A 24826-nucleotide genomic window follows, 5' to 3' on the forward strand; every position below is an offset into this window, starting at 1 on the left:
GAGATCCTTTTAAGGACAAAAGATGTGTTATTTTTGTTTTGTTTCTTTCTTTCTTTCTTTTTTTTTTTTTTTTGGTTTTCAAAGCAGGGGCCCTGATTCCTTTAAATCTGCTCTCCATCACCACTTGCAAATTTCTTAACAGCACTTCCAAACAGGAGGAGGGGCTTCTTAAAGAGGTATTAATTAAAATGTTTCCCTAAAGAGTGAAAACATCAATTCTGCTCTGCCCTCAGTTCTAGGGTGACCAGGAAAACAAGATGCTGAAAATCCTGTGTAAAAATTCATGGGGTGACACAAACAGGGTTTGCAATGGCAGCTCTGGGACCATGTAATGCTTAAGAATTCAAATGGTAGGACATACTTCTCATTTCCTTCCCGCAATTTGTTTCTCTGCCCCCAGATAATACCAGCTCTGAGGAGTGGGCTCAGGGACTTGAAAATCAAATATTATTATTATCACTGTAATTACTTTTCTTGGCCCAACTGTGGGGCTGGAAAGCAAATGAAATTCTCTTGAGTGCCGTCTTAACTAAAACATGTTGCTGAGCCACGATTACCTCATCCTTAGTCATCTTAAACTAGAAAGAGTATTGCTGCAAAAAATTTTTCTAAAATATAATTGAGCCTGTTTACTTACATACTCAGCTTTCTCCTAAAGATGAAGATAAGTCTTGTCTCTAACTCCCAAACATCCAAAAGAATTCAGTGTAAATAAAATGAGTTTAAAAGGTACTTACACACATCCACAAGAGAATACACTTCTGTTTACCAGTTGAGCAAGATTAAAATTTCGAAGTTAATAATACTGAAACATTTTGCTTGAAATTATAGCAGTTATACATCTCATAACTTTGTGGTAAATTCTCTTTTCTGATAAATGTACATCTGGGCCTTGATGGATCCTTGCAAAACTCTGTAGGGTGCCATTCACGTTGAAAAAGTCTTGGTATTTCTTACGACCATTCTCCAGCAGATGGAATTAAAGTCTTTTGATCTTAAACAAACCAAAAACAGCTTATTGTGACAATTTTCTGCAAGTGGAAAGTAAAGAATCCTGAGGAAAGTATGCCTTTTTCTAATTTACACAGAAGCAAATACTAAATATATTAAACGCATTCCATTTAAAGCCATCAATATGGGCTACAGGATGTACAACAAAATTTTGATTGAGATTTATGGTCAGATGAAATTATTGGTTATTTTGTGCTATACTCAACAATGATTAGAAATTGTTTAAATTTTTCAACCAGTGGGTTTACTACTAGCCAGTCAAGTTTGAGACCACAAGAATGCAACATTTTGACCATTTATTAAAATGTCAGTGTGATTTAGCTTCATGGGTGGCAGGAAACCCAAACTTTCATTTTGTGAGCTAGTTTAGACAGCCTGCATTCTTACATAAGTTGGAGCACATCATTTTACCGATCCAGTCTTGTTTCTTCACCTAAAAAAAAAAATTATTACAGAATTCCTAAGGTCTCTTTGGTTGTATATTTTACAAGATTATAAATTTGGTCCACTGATACTTTCAGGAATATATAATTGTATTATAGTCAAAGACACACAGCCTTAAAAAAAATGAAAAGTTTTATATGTTGTAGGTCAAATGGCAGCACATGAAACATTCAAATAAGTCAAATCCTATTTTCCTTTTTTTAAAATATATATTGAGGTACAATTGACATATAATAAACTGCATATAGTTAAAATGCACAATTTGATAAGTTGTGACTTATGTAATACCCATCATCACCACAATCAAGGTAATGAACATATTCATGACCCTGGATCAATTCCTTATGCTCCTTTGTAATCTCTTCTTCCTACCCCACCCCTCACCCAATCCCATTCCAATCCCCAGGCAAACACTGATCTGCTTTATTTCACTATAGATTAGTTTGTATTTTCTAGAATCTTATATAAATACAATTATATAATATGAATTCTTTTTTTGTTGAGTTTTTTCCACTCAGCATATTTTTTCTATTTCTGAGAGAAACTCCTTTACTAGAAATGTTGTATTTGAATCCATAAAGACCAACATGGAGCTGTCTTAAGACATCTGAAACATACCTTTATTGATAATTAAAATATATTTTCTTGTTGATCTTGAGAAATATAAAATCAAAATTGTCTGAATTTTAATAAAGAACCATATTATGAAGTGAGAAGACCTCAGCTCCAAAGGTAAGGAATCTTGGATTTCTAGTTCTGTCTCTAATGCCATAGTGTTCATTTTACTTAGCAAGTAACAGTAGCTGTTTGGGGTTTTTTAATTAAATCTTTTAGTTTAATCCCAGCATAGTTAACATACAGTGTTTGGGGTGTACAATATAGTGACTCAACAGTTCTATACATTAGTCAGTGCTCACCATGATAGGTGTCCTCCTTAATCTCCATCACCTGTTTCACCCATCCCCTACCTCCCCTCTGGTAACCATCAGTTTGTTCTCTAGAGTTAAGAGTCTGTTTCTTGATTTGTCTCTTTTTTCCCTTTGCTCATTTGTTTCGTTTTCTTAAATTCCACGAGTGAGTGAAATCATACGGTGTTTGTCTTTCTCTGACTGACTTCTTTCATGTAGCATAATACTCTCCAGCTCCATCCATGTCGTTGCAAATGGCAAGAGTTCATTCTTTTTATGGCTGAATAATATTCCATTGTATATGTATACCTCATCCTCTTTATCCATTCATCTATCAATGGACACGGGCTGCTTCCATAATTTGGCTTTTGTAAATAATGCTGTAATAAACATAGAGGTGCATATATCTCTTTGAATTAATGCTTTTGTATATTTTAGGTAAATACCTGCTACTGTGATTACTGGATCACAGGGTATTCCATTTTTAACTTTTTGAGGAACCTCCTTACTATTTTCCACAGTGGCTGCACCAGCTTGCATTCCTACCAACCGTGCATGAGGGTTCATTTTTCTCCACATCCTTGCCAACATTTGTCATTTCTTGTGTTTTTGATTTTACCCATTCTGACAAGTGTGAGGTGGTATCTCATTGTAGTTTTGATTTGCATTTCCGTGGTGATGAGTGATGTTGAGCATCTTTTCATGTCTGTTGGCCATCTGGATGTCTTTGGAGAAATGCTGGTGCATGTCTTCTGCCCATTTTTTAATCGGATTATTTGTTTTTGGGGGTGTTGAGTTATATCACTTCTTTATATATTTTGGATACTAGCCCTTTATTGGCTATGTCATTTGCAAATATCTTCTCTCATTCAGTAGGCTGCCTTTTAGTTTTGTTGATTGTTTCCTTCACTGTGTAGGAGTTTTTATTTTGATGTAGCCCAAATAGTTTATTTTTGCTTTAATTTCCCTTGCCTCAGGAGATATACCTAGGAAAATCTTGCTACTGCCGATGTCAAAGAAGTTACTGCTTATGCTCTCTCCTAGGATTTTTATGGCTTCAGGTGTCACATTTAGGTCTTTAATCCATTTGAATTTATTTTTGTGTATGGTATAACAAAGTGGTTCAGTTTCTTTCTTTTGCATGTAGCTGTCCAGTTTTCCCAGCACCATTTTTTGAAGAGGCTGTCTTTTCCCCATTGGATATTCTTTCCTGTTTTATTGAAAATTAATTGACAATATAATTGAGTTTATTTCTGGATTTTCTATTCTGTTCTATTGATCTATATGTCTATTTTTGTGCCAGTACCATACTATTTTGATTACTACAGCTTTGTAATATAACTTAAAGTCTGGAATTGTGATACCTCCAGTTTTGTTTTTCTTTTTCAAGATTACTTCGGCTATTTGGGATCTTCTGTGGTTTCATACAAATTTTAGGATTGTTTGTTCCAGTTCTGTGAAAAATGATGTTGATATTTTGGTAGGGATTGTATTAAATCTGTAGATTGCTTTGGGTAGTATAGACATTTTAACAACATTTGTTCTTCAATCCATAAGCATGGAATATTTTTCCATTTCTTTGTTTCATCTTCAATTTCTCTCATCAGTGTTTCATAGTTTGCACAGTACAGGTCTTTCACCTCTTTGGTTAAGTCAATTCCAATTTATTTTTTTATTTTAATGGTGAGTTATAAATGGGATTGGATTCTTAATTTCTCTTCCTGCTGATTCATTATTAGTACATAGAAATGCAACAGATTTCTATACATTGATTGTGTATCCTGTGACTTTACTAAATTCATTTCATCAGTTCTGGCAGGTTCCTGGTGGAGTCTTCAGGGCTTTTATATAAATAGTATCACGCTGTCTACAAATACTGAAAGTTTTACTTCTTTACTAATTTGGATGCCTTTTTTTTTCTTTTTCTTGTCTGATTGCTGTGGCTAGGACTTACAGTAGTATGTTGAATAAAAGTGGTGAGAGTGGACATCCTTGTCTTTTTCCTTAGTATGATGTTTGGTCTTTACTAGGTTAAGGTATGTTCCCTCAAAACCTACTTTGTTGAGGGTTTTTATCATGAATAGATATTGTACTTTGTCAAATGTTTTTCCTGAATCTATTGAAATGATCACATGGTTTTTATCCTTTCTCTTATTGATGTGATGCATCACTATGATCAATTTGCAAATACTGAATCACCCTTGCATCTGGGGAATAAATCCCACTTGATCATGGTGAATGATTTTTCTTAATGTATTGTTGGATTCAGTTTGCTAGTATTTTGTTGAGGATTTTTACACCTATGTTCATCAGAGATATTGGCTTCTTTTTTGTTGTGTCTTCATCTGGTTTTGGTATCAGTGTAATGCTGACCTCATAGAGTGAATTTGGAAGTTTTCCTTCCTCTTCTATTTTTTGGAATTGTTTGAGAATAGTATTAACTTTTCTTTAAATGTTTGGTAGAATTTGCCTGTGTAGCCATCTGCCCCTGGACTTCTGTTTGTTGGGAGCTTTTGATACTGATTCAATTTCATTGGTGGTTATCAGTCTGTTCAAATGTTCTATTTCCTCCTGTTTCAGTTTGGGTAGGCTATTTATTTCTAGGAATTTATCCATTTCTTCTAGGTTGGCCAATTATTGGCATATAATTTTCATAATATTCTTACAATTGTTAGTATTTCTGTGGTGTTTGTTTTTATTTCTCCTCTCTCTTTTGTGATTTTATCTTTTTTAAAAAATTTTATTTATTTATTTGAGAGAGAGAGAGAGAATGAGAGAGCAGGGGGGAGGGGCAGAGGGAGAAGCAGACTTCTCCCTGAGCAGGGAGCCCTACTTGGGGCTTGATCTCAGGACCCAGGATCTCAACCTGAGCTAAAGGCAGACACCCAACCAACTGAGCCATGCAGGCGCCCCTGTTATTTTATTTATTTGGGTCCTTTCTCTCTTTTTCTTGAAGAGTCTAGCTAGAGGCTTATCAATTTTATTGATTTTTTCAAAGAACCAGCCCCCAGTTTCATCGATCTGATCTGGTTTTTGGGGTTTTTTTGTTTTGTTTTTGTTTTTGTGTTTTAGTTTCTGTATCATTTATTTCTTTTTTTTAAATTTTCTATTGTTATATAAATCACCATACATTACATCATTAGTTTTTTATGTAACTATATCATTTATTTCTGCTCTAATCTTTATTATTTTTTTCCTTCTACTGGTCTGGGATTTTGTTTGTTCTTCTTTTTCTAGCTCCTTTAGGTGTTAGATTAAGTTGTTTATTTGACATTTTTCTTGCTTCTTCAGGTAGGCCTGTGTTGCTATAAACTTCCCTCTTAGAACAGCTTCTGCTGCATCCCAAAGATTTTGGATCATTGTGTTTTCATTTTCATTTGTTTACATGTAATTTTTTATTTCTTCTTTGATTTCTTGGTTGACCCATTCATTGTTTAGTAGCATGTTATTTGTGCTTTTTCCAGATTTTTTCTTGTGGTTTATTTTTAGTTTCATAGTGTTGTGGTCAGAAAAGATGCATGGTATGACTTTGATCTTTTTTAATTTGTTGAGACTAATATGTGATCTTTTCTGGAGAATATTCCACGTGCACTAGAAAATTATGTGTATTCTGCTGTTTTAGGGTGGGATGTTCTGAATATATGTTAAATCCATCTGGTCCAGTGTGTCACTCAAAGCCACTGTTGCCTTCTTGATTTTCTGTTTGGATGATCTGTCCATTGATATAAATGGGGTATTAAAAGTCCCCTACTATTATTGTATTACTATCAATTAATTCTTTTATGCTTGTTATTAACTTTTATGCATTTAGGTGCTTCCATGTTGGGTGCATAAGTATTTATAATTGTTATATCTTCTTGTTGGATTGCCTCCTTTATTATTATATAGTGCCTTTTTGTCTCCTGTTACAGTCCTTGTTTTAAAGTCTATTTTGTCCAATATAAGTATTTCAGCATAATTATATTGAGATTTATCCATGTTCTCACAAATATTGATAAACTATTTTTTTATTGCTGAGCAGCATTCTATTGAATGGAGATATCAGTGTTTATTTACTTATTCACCTGTTGAGGAACACTGCAGTTGTTTCCAGTTTGACATTATTACAAATAAAGCTGCCAGGAACATTTGTGTATAAATCTGTATCTGACATATTTTCATTTCTAGGAGAAGAGTGGCTGGATCATTTAGTAAGTGTGTCTTTAACTTTTTAAGAAACAGACAGATTTTTTCCAAAGGGGTATGCACCTACATTCTCACCTGCAGAATGTGAGCATTCCAACATTGGGACAACATTGGTATCATCAGTCTCTTTCATTTTGGACATCCTAATCAGTGTGTAGTGATATGTCACTGTGGTTTTAATTTTCATTTCCCTGTGTTCAGTGTATTTCCATGAGCTTATCTACCACCCATTTCCTTTGGTGCAATGTCTGTTCACATCTTTTCTTCATTTTGTTTTTGGCTCTTTATCTCCTTATCACTGAGTCTTGAAACTTCTTTATATATTCCAAATATAAGCATCCTAGCTGATAAGTGATTTACAAATGTTTTTCCCCATCAATGGCCTTTTCCTTCTCTTTACAGTTCTTTTAAAGAGCAGAGTTCTTAAATTGATGAAATCTAATTTATCAAAATACTTTCTTGTACGGATTGTATTTTTGATGTTACATGTAAGAATTTTTTTTTCCTTGAGAGGGAGAGGGAGGGCATTGAAACAGAGGGAGAAGGAGAGAAAGAATCTTAAGCAGGCTCCACATTCAGCACAGAGCCCAACATAGAGCTTAATTTCATAACCCTGAGATCATGACCTGAGCCAAAACCAAGAGCTGGACACTTAACTGACTGAGCCACCCAGGTGCCCCAAGAACTCTTTGCCTAATAAAACATCACAAAGATTTTCTTCTATGAAGATAATAATTTTCTTCTAGAAGTTTTATAATTTTATGTTTTATATTTAGGTTATATGATGCATTTAGAGTTGACTTTTGTACATGATGTAAGATGTGAACTAATATTCATTTTTGCACATGTGGTTATCCAATTGTTCCAGTAAAATTAGTTGGAAAGACTATCCTTTTTTTCACTGAATTGTCTTTGCAACCTTGTCAAAACTTCATTGACCATATATGTGTGGGTCTGTTTATGGACACTTCAAAATTTATCTATTTATCCTTATAGTCCTATTAGTTTTTGCTTCCTATATTTTGAAGTTCTGTTATTAAATGGATTAGCACTTACATGGTTATGTTCTATAATAAATTGGCCCTGTTATCATTATGAAATGAACTTCTCTATCACTGCTAATATCCTTTGCTCTAAAATTGCTTTGCCTAATATTAATATAGCCATTGAAACTTTCTTATGATTAGTGTTAGCATGATATATCTTTTTCCATACTTTTACATTTAACCTAATTGTACCTTTATAGTTGAACTGCATTTCTTGCACACAGCATGTAGTGATTCTTATTTTCTGTTTGTTTGTTTGTTTTTCCATCCAACAATTTCTGTCTTTCAGTTGGAGTGTTAGTCCATTGTGATTTAAAGTAATTATAGATATGGTTAACTTATATCTACATCTCATTATTTTTATTTGTCCCATCTATTTTTTATTCCCTTGTCCCCTTTTCTCTGCTTTCCTTTGGAGTCAGTATTTTTAAAATTGACTCATTTATTTAAGAACAATTAATTGACACCTACTTTGTGTCAGGCATTATGCTAGGCTTTGAAAATACAACAGTGAGTAAAACAGAAGAAATCCCTGCCCTCTGAGGCCCCTCTTCCAGGTGGAGAGGTAACAAGGTGACCAGCGTGGCTGGACAAGATGTGCAGGGAAGAGAGTGGATGAAACTGAAGTGAAAGGTTCAGTCAAGGGTCAGATCACACTGGGCCTTGTAGATCATGGTAGCATCTTTAGATTCTATTTTTCGGTGTGATGAGAAGCTACTGACAGGTTTTGAGCATTAAAGTAGCATGGTCTGGTTTACATTTTAAGATAATCACTCTGGCTGCCATGTGGCAAAGCTACAGTAGAAGCAGAAAGTAATTAGGAGGCTATCGCAGTTTTCTAAGGGAGAGACAAGGGTGGTTTCAAGGAGAATAAAGTGGTTCAGATGGTGAGTGGTTGGATTCTGGCTATGTTTTTAAGGTAGAACTGATAGAACTTACTGAGCAATTGGATTTGGGAAAGTAAGAAGAGAAATCAGGCATGTTTCCGAGAGTTTTATCTCAGCAACTATATGAAAGCTGGTGCCATTTGCTGCAGAAGATTGGGTTTTGTTTTGGACATATTAAGTTTGAGATGTTTATTAGATATTCAGATGGAGAGATCAAGTAGGAAGTTGGATAGGAGCCTGGAAGGGGAGGGGAGAGGTCATGCTGGAGAGGAATTTTTCTGAGTCGCCAGTGGGCTTGTGTAAACTTTTAAGAAAATATCTCAATTGTGGGGCGGGGCAGGGTGGGGGGGTAATTCATATTCTCGTGTTACAAATATGGATGTTTCTTTGCACTCAAGTCCAACACACATCCTCTCTTAGTGAAGGTTCTTTTGACCACATGCAACAGAAACTGACTCTGGATAGCTACAGCAAAAAAGAAAGAAATTAATTGAAAGGGATTTTTCAGTACAATCTCAGAATTGAAAGAATATTAAAAACTATGACACGGGAAAGGCAGCAACCAAGGCTAGAGCAGAGATCTCTGTGACAAGTGTTTGAAGGATTTTTATCAATAGAACTCAGGTCCAATGGCTTCCGGCCTTCTAGAGTCATTGCAATGCTCTAAAAAGTCAGGAGAAAGGCCATCTATTCTTCATGTTAGAAAAAGCGATTGAAACAAATTGTTGCTATTGAAAACATGGTCCTTGGATCAGTAGCTTTTTGGAACACAGAATCTTAGGGTCCATGTAAGACCTAATCAATCAGAATTTGCATTGCAACAAGATCACCAAGTGATTAAAATACATGATAATGGGATGCCTGGGTGGCTCAGTTGGTCGAGCATCTGCCTTTGGCTCAGGTCATGATCCCAGGGTCCTGGGATCGAGTCCCACATCGGGCTCCTTGCTCAGCGGAGAGCCTGCTTCTCCCTCTGCCTGCCACTCCCCTGCTTTGTGCTCTCTCCCTGACAAATAAGTAAATAAATATTTAACAAATATTTATTTAATAAATAAATAATAAATAAATAAAATACATGTTAATGATTGGGAAACACTGAACCAAATGATCTTCCAACCATAAAATTTTCTGATTGTCTGAATTGGGCATGTTTTTATATAGCAGCTATATCATGGAAGCTTCTTTTGGATTCTTACCCAAATTAACTTTAGGATTTCTTGTTGATTTATTTATGGTGGTTTTTTTTTTAAAGATTTTATCTATTCATTAGAGAGAGAGACAGAGAGAGGGCAAGTGGGGGTGTGGGGGGAAGGCAGAGGGAGAAGCAGATTCCCCATTGGGCAGGGAGCCTGATGCAGGGCTTGATTATGTCAAGATCAAGATCATGATCATGACCTGAGCTGAAGGCAGATGCTTAACCAACTGAGCCACCCAGGTGCCCCTGTTTATAGTGTTTTTGAGTGCTTTCTGTATAGTTGTCTTGTTAGTAGCTCTGTGTGGATATATCTACCTTATTCTCATCTATTCCTGTCAACATTTTTATCCACTTCCAGTGAAATTTAGAAACTTTAGGTCCCTTGACCTTACTGGCTTTTAAGTGTCATTATCTTAAGTATCAGGTGATGTGACAATTTTTGTTTAAGTCATTAAATTTGATTTATAAAAGTCATGAACAGAAAGATGGTCTATTGTATGTCCATCCAGTCCTGCTCTTCGCATTCTTTCATCATTTCCTTTCTGTTTGTAGAACTTCCTTTAGTCATTCCTTAAGGGTAGGTCTGCTAGTGACAAATTCTTTTAGTTTTTCTTCATTTGAGAATGTGTTTATTGCCCCTTCATTCCTGAAGGATAATTTCACCCACAAAGTATTCATGGTTGACAGTTCTCTTCTTTCAGCACTTGAAAAATATGGGGCTGCTTCTTTTGGGCCTCCATGGTTTCAGATTACAAATCCATTGTCATTCAAATCAGCATTTCCCTGTAGGTAACGTGTTTTTTCTCTCAAGCGGGTTTTCAAAAAAATTTTTTTTGAGGGCGCCTGGGTGGCTCAGTTGGTTAAGCGACTGCCTTCGGCTCAGGTCATGATCCTGGAGTCCCTGGATCGAGTCCCGCATCGGGCTCTCTGCTCGGCAGGGAGCCTGCTTCTCCCTCTGACCCTCCACCCCCTCATGTGCTCTCTCTCTCTCTCTCATTCTCTCTGTCTCAAATAAATAAATAAAATCTTTAAAAAAAAAATTTTTTTTGAAATATGTCTTACATGGGTTTTGTTTGTTTGTTTGTTTGTTTGTTTTAGTTCATACTATTTACAGTTTGCTCAGCTTCTTCAACCTGTAGGTTTATTTCTTTTGCCAAAACTTTTAGCCATTATTTTCTCGAATACTCTTTTGGTCACACTCACTTTTTCTTCTCCTTCTGAGTTTCCACTAATATGAATGTTAGATCTTCTTTTATTGTCCCATAAGTCCCTGAAATTCTATTCATTTTGCTTAGTCTATTTTCCCTCTGTTGTTCAAATTCAATAAATTCTATTGACCTGTCCCCAACTTCACTGATCCTACTTTCTGTCATATCCACTCTACTATTGAGCTCATCCAGCTCTTTTTGATTTCTCTTTTTGCATTATGTAGCTCTACATAACAGTTCTTTTTTTGTTTTATCACTTTAATGTTTTTTGCTTAGATTTTCCTATTTTTTTCATTTGGTTCAAGAGAATTTATAATACCTTGGTGAAGCATTTTTATGATGCCTGTCTTAAAATTCCTAACTCTTGGTATACAGGTGATTTTTTATTATATCTTGGACATTTTGGCTTTTATGTTAGCAGACTCTGGGCCTTATTTAGATCTTTTATGATAGCAGGCAGTCACCATATTTAGGTTTAGCACACAGGTCCTGGTCTGATTTTATAAGCTTTGGTTCCAATGATAACATAATTATCAGAGCCATGGAGTGCTATTTTGTCTGCTGTTTTCTTTCTGCTGGTACTGCTTAGGGTGATGGGGTGTAGTTTACTCAAGCCAGAGTAGCTAGTGTTTCTGGGTGGAGAAAGGGATTATCTGTCCAGGAGGACAAGGAGACTTCCTGAATCAGGTCCCTATTGTGGTGTGTCTCCTTTCTTAGTGCCACCCAACCACTCAATGTCTTTGGTGAAAGGTGGGAGTCTCAGGTCTAGAGAATGCTTCCTGGGCCAGCCACTTTTTAGAGTGGAATCCCCCTTGCTAATGTCTTCCAGTCTGTTTGGTTAGAGAAAGGAGTCTTGGGTTCCCACTGAGGAGAAGGTGACACTTTCCCTAAATACTTAATCATTAGCAGGGCTCTCAATCAATCCCCTTTGCTGTGTTGCTGAGCTTGCCTGTTGTTGCTGGCAGGATTTTCATTCAATCCAGGAGACAAATGAGCCTACCTAAAGCTACCTATCTGAGGTTGGGGGTCAGAAAAGGCCAAGCCTGAGTCACCATCTTCCGTTAGGCAGGGGGATTATAAGACAACCTGATGCTGTTTTTCCTGTAGTGCTGAGGTCCCTAATCTGTTGCTTTCCTTTTTCTACCATTCAGAGTTCTCCTTTGGTTGCCTCTTGCCTTATCTCCAGGGTTTATAGTTGTACCTAACAGGGACAAATGAGTCTATATCAATTTGCCAAACCAGAAGTCCCTGGATTGAATAACTTTTTATTGATTCTATTTACCCCCTGTGTTTTCTTATTGACAATAACTCTCTGTGGCATTATTTTGTAATTGTTTTAGGGTTCATAGTATAGTATACATCATACATCATTACCTTATCAGAATCTAATCTACCCTTCCCATATAGTATAAGAACGTTACAACAGTATACTTCCATTTCTCTCTCCCAGCCTTCATGCTATTGCCATCATACATTTTGTTCCTATATATTATGTACCCTCCACAATACCCTGTTATTGCTTTAAGCAGTTGATTATCTTTTCAAGATATTTAATTAGAAGAAAAAACTCTTTATAGTATCCACAGAGTTGCCATTTCCTGGACTCTTCATTTCTTTGTGTGGACACAGATCTCCATGTGGAGTCACTTTCCTCTGCTTAAAGAACTTCCTTCATCATTTCTTCCAGTGTAGGTGTGTTGCTAATAAGTGTTTTTAGCTTTGACTGTCTGAATAAGTTTTATGTGCCTTTATCTTTCAAAGATGGTGTTTTCACTGGTAAATACTCCATTTTAGTTTTTGTCTTTGAGAACTTTAAGGATGTTGGCCCTCTGTCTTCTCACTTGTTTTGTTTCTGGGGAGAAAACAGATTTCCTTTGTTCTTCGCATTTAATGTGGCCTTTTACTCTGGCTGTTTTTAATATATTCTCTTTTTCACTGGATTTAAACAATTTGATGATGATGGGACTTGTAGTTCTATTCATGTTTCTTGTTTTTAAAGTTGCTTGGATCCATTTGTTTATATTTTTCATCAAATTTGGAAATATTTTGGCCATTATTTCTACAAATAACTTTTCTGTGCTACACCAATTACACAATATTAGGCCTACTAAAATTGTTCCAGAGCTCACTGATGCTCTTTTTTTTTCCTTTCACTGTTTTCTCTTTGTTTCATTTTAAATAATTTCTATTGCCATGTTTCCAAGTTCACTAACCTTTTATTATGCAATGTCTAATCTGCTGCTAGCCACATCCTGCGTATTTTTCATCTCAGACATTGTAGGCTGCATCTCTACAAGTTTGATTTAGTTCTTTTTAAAAATATTTTCTGTATCCCTACATAACACATTTATTTTCTAGCTTTTTGATCACATTAAATAGAGTTATGATAACTATTTTATTACCCTTGCCTATTAATTCTATCATAAGTATCAATTCTGAGTCAGTTTTGATTTTTATCCTCATGTTTTGTACTCCCCTGTTTGGTGGTGGTGGTGGTGGTGTTTTTTTTCCTAATGCCTGGTAATTTGTGATTGGATACCAGACATTGTGATTCTTACATTATCGGCTGCTGAATTTTTCTATAATCTTATATGTTTTCTTGTTTGTTTGTTTGTTTTTCCTGGGATGTGGTCAGATTACTCAGAAATAGTTTGATTCTCTTGGGTCTTGCTTTTAAACATTGTTAGGCAGGACCAGTTCTTACAAAACCAGAACCATAGGAGCACTATGCCTAGGGAGAATTTTCCTCGCTACTTAGAAAATACCCTTCTGGTACTCTATTCAATGAAGCATAAATTATGAGGTTTTCTACTCTGACTGCAGGGAATGGGCATTATTGTAGGTCCTAATTGAACTCTGGGTATATTTCATTCTCATCCTTTTGACTAGATCTTCCCCAAGCATGGGTAGTTTCCTTGCAGACATACACTCATCACTATTCAGCTGAATACTTGGGGAGAACACCCAGCAACTCTCCAGAGCTTTCTCTCTCTGCAGCTCTCTCTTCTGTAACACTGTCGTATGAAATCCAACTCCCTCGATCTTCCTGTGCTCCCAGCTCCCCTTCATTTAATTCAGAAAGACTACAAGGCTCCACGTGGCTTCCCCTGCCTGCATCATGCTAATAAGTTAGGTCATTCTGAGACTCACCTTATTTGTTTCCTGTGTCTCAATTGTATCTATCTATTATTGTCTGGTGGCCCGATGTCCAATTCTTCACAAACTTTTGTTTCATATATTCTTTATGTAGAATGGTAACTAGAAATTAACAAGAGTAAATGAGGGGATAACATTTAGAAGGCTATGTCCAGTAAGACTAAGATAATGCAGTAAAGATGGAAAAAAGTGGATAGATTTGAGAGATTTAAGAAGTAGAACATCAATATTTGGTGACTGATGGGCTGTGCAGGAAAGGCAGAGGAGGGAGAAGAAAGTGTTCTCAGGTGCCACTGGATGCGTGGTGACACTGCTCACTGATGTAGGGAACTCTGGAGAGGAAGCTGGTTGGGGGTGAGACAAGATCAATTTGGGAGATGTCCAACTTCATTGTGATGGCCAGAGTGTTTAGAAAGTGAGGAGGGACTAATTAAAATATAAGGCGAGGAGAAGAAATAGTAAGAAAGAAACCAGGTTATAAAGGACAGAAATAGAAGAAGAAAAGAATCATTATCATGCCTTTCTTTGGGATTTTATGGATCATTTCTACTGTCATTTGTAAGGACCACTTATTTGACACTTAGAAACAGAAGTTTCACTGACAATATTGACTACTTCTAATATGTCAGAAAATAAATAAAAATGGCTTCAACTTCTGGTTTTAGAGTTAAGAATGTTAAAGATTTTTATTGATGGAGATATTTTATAATGAATTCTTTGCATGTTGCTACTTTTACGTAATTGGAATTTCTTGATTCACACCCTCAGGTTCTTGTGTTATAAGCTGCTACATTCTATCAAGAACACACTGATTTCAAATGTAGATGGCAGACTGATGTCCAGAGAGGGGAAAGCACTGAGCCAGATCGACAAAGTAAGGTACAAGAATTCACCGCAGCACTCAAGAGAAGATGGTGGGCTTGGTTGTAACCCATCAAAGAGAAAAAAGGAACTTTTTCCAAATAGGTAAAAATAATTACGTATACAGAATTCATTATAAAATATTTACTCCATTAATAATAATAGCAAAACTAACATCCCTAATTCTAAAATCAGAAGTTGAAACCATTTTTATTTTTTACTGACATGTTAAAAGCAGACAGAATTGTTTCAGGCTGCGTCTAAATGATCTGATTATGAGTCAACATCAAAAGTGTAGACAGTTCTAGGCAGGAATAGCAAACACCTGCTGAACTCACCATCATGTTTAATATTGTACTGAATTTTAAGATGTAAGATCACAGTTTAAATACTTGTCTCACAAAACATCGGGCTTAAGACACTGACCTTTATTTGTCTAAAACACATAGACTCTCTCCTGTTGCTGAGCATAGCTGTCAAATGCTCTGTGTGCACCCACTAAACACTTTCAAGATTGCAAGTTGAGGCATGGATATTAAGTATACACTTAATCAGCTGGAGAAGGTGAGAAGAAGCATTATACTGACTAATTTCAGTAGTAACTGTAATGGGCTCGTAATTATATTTAGTGTCTGGTAGATTCATTTAGTTGCTGATTGCAAGACATAGTGGCAAATATTGAGCAGTTTACCTCTCTTTCTAGACAGTGCACATTTTAAAAAGAAACCCACATTCTCAAATCACGTTTCTGTGGGTGTAACTTGAGGAAACATCTTTGGAGGGCAATTTGGCAACACCTATCAAAACTGAAGCGTGTTTCTATTTCTTTTGACCAAGCGATTTGAATCTGAGACTTTATCCTAGAGATAATTTCACCTGTGTGCACAAAGACATATGAACATATGAACAAAGACATATGAAGATAGTCATTGCAGAATGGAAGACAATAGCAAAATATTAGAAACAGCCTCGATGTTCATCAACAGGGAATTGGTTGGCTAAATTATGGTATTTCTATGGAATAAAGTGCAGCTATAAAAATGAGACTGTACTTATTTATATAATGATTTGGAACATCTTCTGAGATATATAGATACGTGAGGAAAACCAAATAGAGAGCAGTGTGGAAAGTACTACTATTTGTGTGAAGGGGAGGAGCAAGCATCAATACTATGCAAATATACATGTCTGTTTATCTGCAAGGATACACAAGGAGTAAGGAATCCTGGTCCATGGAAAGGAGAACTGGAAACTGAGGGCCAAGGATGGGGAAAGGTTTGTTTTTCATGTATATCCGTATATTCTTTATATGCTTCGAATATTTTACTACATAATATATAAACTATTGAAAAATTAAAAATTAAAAATCCATCAAATATTTAAAATTATATCAAGCTCCATTATAAATTGTGACATAGCTTCAGGAAAAAATGCTTGGTAGAAGATGAAGTAGAGGTACTTAAGAATGTGCCAAATCCTGTTAAAATTACATATTTAAAGGAAATTAGAAGTTTCTGTTAAAACTAATGATCATTAAAAAGAAGTCGGAAATATAGAAACAAAGGAGTTAGGATATTTTCCTTGCTGGGCACATTAGCTTCAAATTCTGAAAGAAAAATCTTGACAGCTTCCTGACAAGGAAAGACAAACCTGAAAGTCATGTTTCCTCTCTCGGGTAGCTCAGACCCTGTGGCTACCCAGCATTCACTAGGCTTTTATCAATACACATGCTGGCCTAACCAACAAGGGAAGGAGAATCAGGAAAATGAGAAAAGAAACCCTATGAAATGAAATTGTGCATAAACAAAGGAGCACGTTTACTGAGATAAAATGTTTTACTGGAACAAAAATACTAGTATAAAAATAGTTTGTCGAATTTCTATGGAGCAAACTATAAATATCTGTGTATCAAAAATGACCTTCATTTGCATTACTTGTAAGTTTGTGGAAGAACAAAGGCTATATACAAGTGTTTGCAATAAAATAAGTTGTGGGTATAGTCATCCCCTAAGCAGCCATACAGAACTTTGTAGCCAAGGAGAAGAATAGCTAGGCCACAGTGAGTACTTGTTTGTAAACTCTATTTGAAGATATAAAATCTAAACTTATAATTAGTGTTTTGCACTTATAAATATTAGAAACTCTATTAATATGTCACCTTCTATATTAGAAAGTGTTTTTTTAATGGTCTTGGTTCAAGGTCTTAATGTATCAAGGAAGCATTTTTTTTTAATTAGACCCAAAAAATGGTGTTTTGTTTTCCTTTTTTGGCCATTTTTAACAATTATGGGCTGCTGGGCTACAAGGCCTGAGGAGAGTAGCCATCAGTTAAAGAAGCAAAACACCAGGGGACGCCTGGGTGGCTCAGTCGGTTAAGCATCTGCCTTCAGCTCAGGTCATGATCCCAGGGTCCTGGGATTGAGTGCCACATCAGGTTCCTTGCTCAGTGGGGAGTCTGCTTCTCCATATCCCTCTGACTGCCATTTCCCCTGCTTGTGCTCTCTCTCTCTCTCTCTGACAAATAATTTAAACTTTAAAAAAAAAAAAAGAAGAAGAAGAAGCAAATCACCAGGTCAAGGACATGCTTCAAACATCAAATTGGCCTGATCACGAATTGTCAGGGAGAAAAGTCACTTCTCAGTTCAACAACTGTCTTCATCGAAGTTTGATCATATTCCACAAGTTGTTGGATGTTTTCTTGGGCAGATTCCACTCTGGTAGAACTTAACTCATTCTAAATGCAACTTGTGAGAAGTTTAAAAGCATATGCTCCCTAACACTCACAGGTGGCTCCATCTTCAAGAATGGAATGAATGTCAGGGCGCCTGGGTGGCTCAGATGGTTAAGCGTCTGCCTTCGGCTCAGGTCATGATCCCAGGGTCCTGGGATCGAGTCCCGCATCGGGCTCCCTGCTAGGCGGGGAGCCTGCTTCTCTCCCTCTGCCTCTGCCTCTCTGTCTCTCTCTGACTTTCATGAATAAATTAAAAAAAAAAAAAAAGAATGGAATGAATGCCAAAGACAAACAGCAATTTCCATGGGAGAAGCACAAAGAGAAAAGAAAAAGAAAAGCAAGAAATAATGAAAAGAGAGCATACATCAGAGGATAAAAAATGTTCATGTCCTCTGGAGGAACCCAGTCCTTTCCTTCCTGCCTGCCTCCCAGCCCCGACCACGACGGCCCCACTGCAGACCACAGACTCCAGTCCCCCTTCCAGTCGCCTAATAAAAACCACTCTTCACCACTTCACTCCCCACTTGAGTATGTCTCAGGCATTCTACCTGATCTTGAGGAATTCTTCTCACCCCACCTGGTAGCCATTTATGGAACATCTCCATACATGTGGTTTGTAAGATGGAAGATGAGTAATACATGATTCAACATCAAACTCACAATTGAGCAAATGTTTGGCAGCTCTTAACTCTGAAGCTTGAACTCAATTAAGTAGAACAGGCTTCAACACAATCATCTTTACACAAAGGTCCTGCCTATTCTACTAACTAGCACCTAGACAGACTGCTGAACTGAAGTATCTCGCCTTACTTTAGTTATTATTATTTCTGTCACAGATTTTCGGCAGCTCCAAATAGTGGGTATCTGGTATTTGTGTTCCTTTCTGTGATTCAACGAGGAAATGCCTCATCAGTGACATGGGGAGTTAGAAGTGGTCTTGCAAAACTCTCTCAGCCCTCCAGCTGCATACATCTATGATTCTGGCTATTGGGGAACCATAAGTCAGCATGGAGCATCAGTAAATTAATCATTCATTGATTCTACAACATACTTATTGAATGTTTACCGTATGTCGATGCTGTACACAGCCCTACAGATAAAAATGTGAATAAAAAATGGATCCTGCATTAAAATTGCAAAGGACATTGAACATGAGTGGAGTGCTGAATGGATCCAAAGGGTAGAGAAAATCAGCAACTCAGTAAAGACTGTTGCTGTGGCTTTCAGGTGTGGATGAGCCCAGTGGAAGGAAACCTAAGACTCAGGGTCAGGGAAGATTTCCTGGAGCAAGTGCATCTCCAGAGAAATCATGTAGGACATATGCAAGTCTTCATGGGAGAAGGGAGAGCAGCTAACAGAGCAATCAGAAGGAGTGTGCCCGTTCTGGAGAGAACAGAACATGACCAGTTTGTTCACTGCTTTGACCCACTTTTAACACATCGTCTGCCATATCCTGTGCCATCAACGAACACTTATCAAATTAATAAGTGTCTGATGAATCATGGAATTTGTTCTGTACACCTGTAACATAGAGTCAGGGAGCAGGGAGTGTTAAAGGATGAGGTTTTGTAATAGGAAGGTCAGGAAGAGACTTACGTATCTCTTGGAAAGAATTTGTAGTTTCTTCTACAGGCAACATGAAGCTATAAAGAATTATCTGCAGAAAGAGACATAGCAACACGCATCATCCTTTTTCCTAAACGTTAAATGCCGCATAGTGCCTATTCCTGCTTCAGTCCTCAAGAGCGTGTGTGGCAGCACCTGGATAGATAGCCCTTGAGCACACTGCGCTGGTACATCCTTCTTTGATGGAAGCTTTCCAGAAGGAAGCTCAAAAGAATGAGGATCAGATTATATGGGTCGGTACTGAGTGCAGACATATTCTTGATATAATCCTAACACCTTGCAAGACGAGAGGTGTTGGGGGGATCTTACCTTACTTGCATGCCAGTCAATTAGCTTATCACATGGATGTTCCCAGAAAGCACTTCTCTGGGTCAGAGACAACAGACCTTATTACTCACAGCACAGTAAGCAGCATTCATACCATGTGTTTTCATTGGTTCCTTTGCCCTCCTCAGTCTCATGGACCCCCCGATGACTACTGTTCACACAGCAGGTTTATCACCGCTAAGGAACACCGAATTTGGAGAACCCACTGCTTTTAAACAGTAAGCCAGCCTGCTCAGTGTCTGGTGACAGATGCGACCTTAGGACTAAGGTTGTCAGCCTCAAACACAACCCTGAGAACTGGCCCAGGTAAGGAGCCACTAGAGTCTTATGCCCAGGATAAGATGTATTAGAGCACAAGAAACCCAAGAAGGGCAGTCTTTCTTGACAGGAGGCATATATTTCGTATGTTGGGGGGAAAATGAAAATGATTTAATTCATATTATATTTTGGGGTTTTGTTATGCCTTTGGCCTCTGCCATTCCAGTGTGCTCCTCTCTTCAACGACAGGCTCCCTGAGAGAGCAGCATGGCCTGCTGCCGTATTTTATGCTTCGGGACTTGGTAAGAGTAAAGGTATAATAACGTACTATATTTACAGAACACTGTGCTAGTACGCACATGAATTGTCTCATTTACTCCTCACAGCCCCACATGGTAAGTTCTATTGATTGTCATTCTCATTTTACAGATGAGGTAAATTGCTGGGAAAATGTTCTAAAGTACCAAATTGTTATGTCAGGACCCGTAAGCACATGCTTATCGTTCTGTTAATTTTAACACATCTAATGCTCAAAAAACAAACAAACAAACCAACAACTTTCTTCTGGTAATCAAGGTGGTTCTGAGGATATTCACGGGTTTGCCACAGAGGAATTGCAAGTCAGGTTCTCATGGTGGAGTACTCTGGGCGGTAAGCCGGATAGAGATTTTCAGAATGGAGAGGTGAGAGCCATGAGCAGATGAGAAAGTCTAAGAATGAGCGTTATTAGAGGCTATGTTCAAAGAATCAACTGAACATATCTCACAATAAGGATGTGCCTAGACCAAGGATGCGACTCAGCTGTCTAGGCCTACCTGTGAGCGGGGCGTGGCCTGAGTGTCGGGGCTCTTCACGAGAGCAGTTCACAGGTGAGGGCGGCTTGACCAGTACGAGTCAAGAGGCATCCCTCAAATGGTTGTGCATGGAATACCTAGGATGGGAATCGGATTAGAAATCAAAAAATGGGATTGGTAGAAAAGACAAGGAAGTAGCAGGGTTGGTGCTTCACCCTACAGGAGTGAAATGGGGGTGTTATAAAAGGATCTCGGGGACAGCCACAGAGTAAGATGGTACAAAATGTCCGTTGGAGGGGTTCAGCATCTGTGTGTCTAGGTGTGTGTGCAAGGGCAGTCCTTTTTTTTTTTTTTAAAGATTTTATTTATTTATTTGAGAGAGAGAATGAGATAGAGAGGGCATGAGAGGGGGGAGGGTCAGAGGGAGAAGCAGACTCCCCGCTGAGCAGGGAACGCGATGCGGGACTCGATCCAGGGACTCCAGGATCATGACCTGAGCCGAAGGCAGTCGCTTAACCAACTGAGCCACCCAGGCGCCCTGCAAGGGCAGTCTTGCAAGGGCTGAGCTGCTCTCCTCCCAATGTGGATTCCTAAAACCCAGAAATACCACACTTGGCAAAATAGAAAGACCCAAAGCAGGAAAACACTCAATGATCAGAGAGCCTGAGGGAGATAGACTTTTAAAACACCAAGACTGCTCACCAACGTTATGAGTTTCCATACCCAATCTGCAGATTTATCATTATTCACATCTTTGTTCAATAACTCTGTCCCACTGCATTTAGGAGGATGCACACAGTGTGTGTGCCCTGGAGGGGGGTAACAGGCACTGTCCACGACAAGTACATAAAGAGGTCATGCTCAGCGACAAGGCTCTGATTCCAACTACAGATGGCTTCTCCAGGAAGGCTGTAATCAAAACCATGAGTACACAGATGGCTGTTTAGGCACGGAGACACATGCAGGTCAGAAACGACACACATGTATCTACTGATGTCCAACCATGTGAAGTCTCTGGAAAGTTCCAGATAAACTTCCTCCTCTCAGGTGAAGCCATTATGCTGTCCTAACACTTCTTCACCACCCCGCCATAACTGTGAAACCTTTCCTGTCTGGATGCTTGATTCAATCGGCATTATAGTTCTCTGGTTTCTTAGGCAGAGGACCTTGACAGTCTCCAGTTACTTTAGAAGTAGTATTACAATATTACAGGGAACAAAGCTAGAGTATGAAGCCACTTAGATCTCCGGGGGGGATTGCTAGTTGCTTTCTCTTCTTCCTTTTTATATTTTATAACATTAGAACTAGAATAGTTGCTTTCTCTTCTTCCTTTTTATATTTTATAACATTAGAACTAGATTGGGTTCTTTGTTTCAAGTATTCGGGACCAAAATAGAAGATAGGTATCTTTCCTCACCTTTATTTTGACTCACTGCCACTAGTGGATAGTACGTTAGGGTTAAGAATCAGTAAACTGTATAATCAACACCGTAGGAAAGCACTTTTATGGTTGAGAGGAGTCCCAGTGTATGGAACCCCACATATCTGTAGGGGTTCACATGCACAGGTCAGTTAAACAGAACACTGACTGGGGAACATACCCCAGGACAGCTCAAGGGCAAATCATAAACAGTAACAGAGGCGCAGGAATTTATAACCAGGGGCTGTCACCTCATTATTAGTCATACATGTTTCTGCCTACCAGAGGATCCACTTCAAGGACTTTACTCCAAATTCTACAGTATTATTAGCCAATTATTTATCACCTGGTTCAGGGATTATTAGCAAAGAAACTTCGGATGATGAAAAAAAGCCAGAACACCTGTCTTAAAATTTTACTTTTTACGATTTAAGAGAAAAAAATATCTTCAATTATGAAGGGGAGAGAACCCAGAAGATGTTAATGACTAGCTTCCAAGTCAAATCACTTAATTCGGTGTTATGTGCTAAGCTAATTTCGGTTTTCTTGCGAAAGAAGAAGGCTAATTGAAGGTTTATCTGACGTGTCTTCTCTCAGTGCTGTGAGTTCTTTCCCTTGCCATTTCTCTCTGGCAAACTGATGCACACCATCACTTTCTGAGCACACTTGGAGGCAGCTGCTTCAGCACAAGCTACATTTTGCTGAATTCCACAGACTGAAGCAGCTATCCATTAGAGAAGACAGCTTTGGCCCTGCGATTCGGGGGAGAGGCTTCTAGTCTCGGCTCCTCTAGCAGCTTGCTGTGTGACCTTGAAGAACTCATCCCTTCTCTGGGGCCTGATTCTTCAGATCTAATTGAAGGGGGTTGCCCAGGATGATCTCAACCCCCACCCCCATCCTAATATTCTGTTCTGTGGTTAGAGGAGAGAAACCACCATGGGGAGAAGAGACAACAAAGATAAGAGGCAGTGGCCAGAAATGAAACACGTTCGAGCTAAAAACCAGGCCAGCAATTTGATCCAAACAAATGGCAGGTGGTAGGATTGCAGGAGCCTGTTTTTTCAGCTTCACAGTTCCCATCCCAGATCTTGAAAAGCCAGCAGCTCTAGTCTTTTCTCCCTGTTGGTGTCCCTGACTCCAAATCAGCCCTGAGACCCACCATTCGCTCCTGTGCCCTTAGTGGGAGGCTCTGCTAGGCCACACTCCATCTTTCTCCCCGCGTTGTTTCTTGCTCATGTTGACATCTCAAGAGCACGATGAGTGACGGAGCCCAGGAAAAAAAATGAAGATAATTTACGCACACACAGCAGTGAAATAATGAGGGGGAAGGAGAACTCGTGTCACAAAGGAATCCAAAGCAGACAGCGTTTAGATGAAGCAGAAATAGAAGATGCCCCCCACCATCTACCTGGTCTGTAAATCTCAGAAAATACCAACAGGAGAATAAGTGAGGGTGCACTAAGCACAGCACCAGCTCAGGCACTCCCAAGAACGACTGGGAAAAATCCAGAAATGGGGGAGGGGGAGGAAATGCCAAATCAAGAAGAGAATGTATTACCAGCTCCCCAGGGAAGACGCTGACGTCCTGGTGCTGGCATCATTCAAATGTAGGCAAGTCAGGGCCTCAGAAAGACACACCAGAGGGAATATCCACCGGGGTCAGATGACCAGGCTGCATGACTCAGCGAGTCTTTCCTTGTTTGTCTCTTTGGTGCATAGATTAAAGCCGGGGCCAGGGTCCTCGAGCTCCAAGAACAAGAACAACGTCGGTGAAATCATTTCAGTTGCTAGAGATCGCACCTTGGTTTATGGGGCTGGGGTAACAAATTGCTAGTTTGGGCAAACAGTATCGTCAGATGTGAGTGTATTTTGTCTGCGGGCACTCGAGTTCTTCACTGCTGGAAAAGCAAACGGCATCTTCACAACCAACACAAATTTTTTAAGAACGCTTGGGCCCTTGTGGGTGAGGGGTACGTTTGGAGAAGGAAAGCATTTTACATCCGATCCATCTAGCTAAACATAAACAGCATTTTTCCGAGCTCGATAACATAAGGAGGCTATTCTGACAAAGCCCACAGCTCAGTGCCGCGGGGGGTGGGGAGGGTCTGTGGACGGAGCAGCCTGAGTCCCCTCCACTGCTAACAGCTCCCGAGTGCCCGGCCACTAAAGGACACTGGTAGCTTCATTCATGGTATCGAAGACCAGCAATGCGTGCTGGAGTGCATCCAAATGTAGTCCTGTTTCCCCAGAGGACAGTACTCTATGACAGGAGAGCCTCTGCTTCTAGAGACAGGGAGCTCCCACAGCGCTACAAAACAGGTCTGCCAGTGAACTCTGCTTTGAAACTGAAGCACCAAAGAAAATAGGTACCAGAGCAAAACCACACAGACAGCAACCCTGAGCCCTAGGTCACCTGCTCCCCATTCCCCAGAATGGATTTTTTCTGCAGCTGTTGAGAAACAAGTCAGTTGCAAGCTAACAAGAATTCCAGATTCAGTTTCCTTGCAGCAGGTTCTAACCAAGCTCTAACCAAGCTGGAGTTCTTAAAATCTAACAACTTTTCTCCAGGAATGTGGTGTCCTCCAGGATAAAACCTGACCTCCTTCTTAAACAGCATGGATCCTAATGAAAGCTTATAAGAGACTATAAAAATAAAGTTCCCTCCCTAGAAATCTAAACTTTTTTGCCCGGTAATAAAATCAAAAGGAATCAGACTGGCTATTTAAAGTTTTCCCTGGGTTCATTAGAGCTTCAGTATCATACCTACTG

General features: G+C 38.7%; 1 long non-coding RNA gene across 1 annotated transcript; it reads right to left on the minus strand.

The window, feature by feature from the left end:
• Positions 1-1327: 1327 nt before the first annotated feature.
• Positions 1328-23937, minus strand: LOC145721416 (uncharacterized). The gene is made up of 4 exons (XR_014145088.1): positions 23616-23937; positions 20659-20774; positions 14035-14142; positions 1328-1444 (listed from the first exon to the last, which is right to left on the minus strand). It is a non-coding gene; the product is annotated as an uncharacterized LOC145721416 (long non-coding RNA).
• Positions 23938-24826: the final 889 nt, after the last annotated feature.

Source organism: Leptonychotes weddellii, chromosome 5 (assembly GCF_054177405.1).
Source record: "Leptonychotes weddellii isolate Sample4059 chromosome 5, ASM5417740v2, whole genome shotgun sequence".
NCBI classification, from domain to species: Eukaryota; Metazoa; Chordata; class Mammalia; order Carnivora; family Phocidae; genus Leptonychotes; species Leptonychotes weddellii.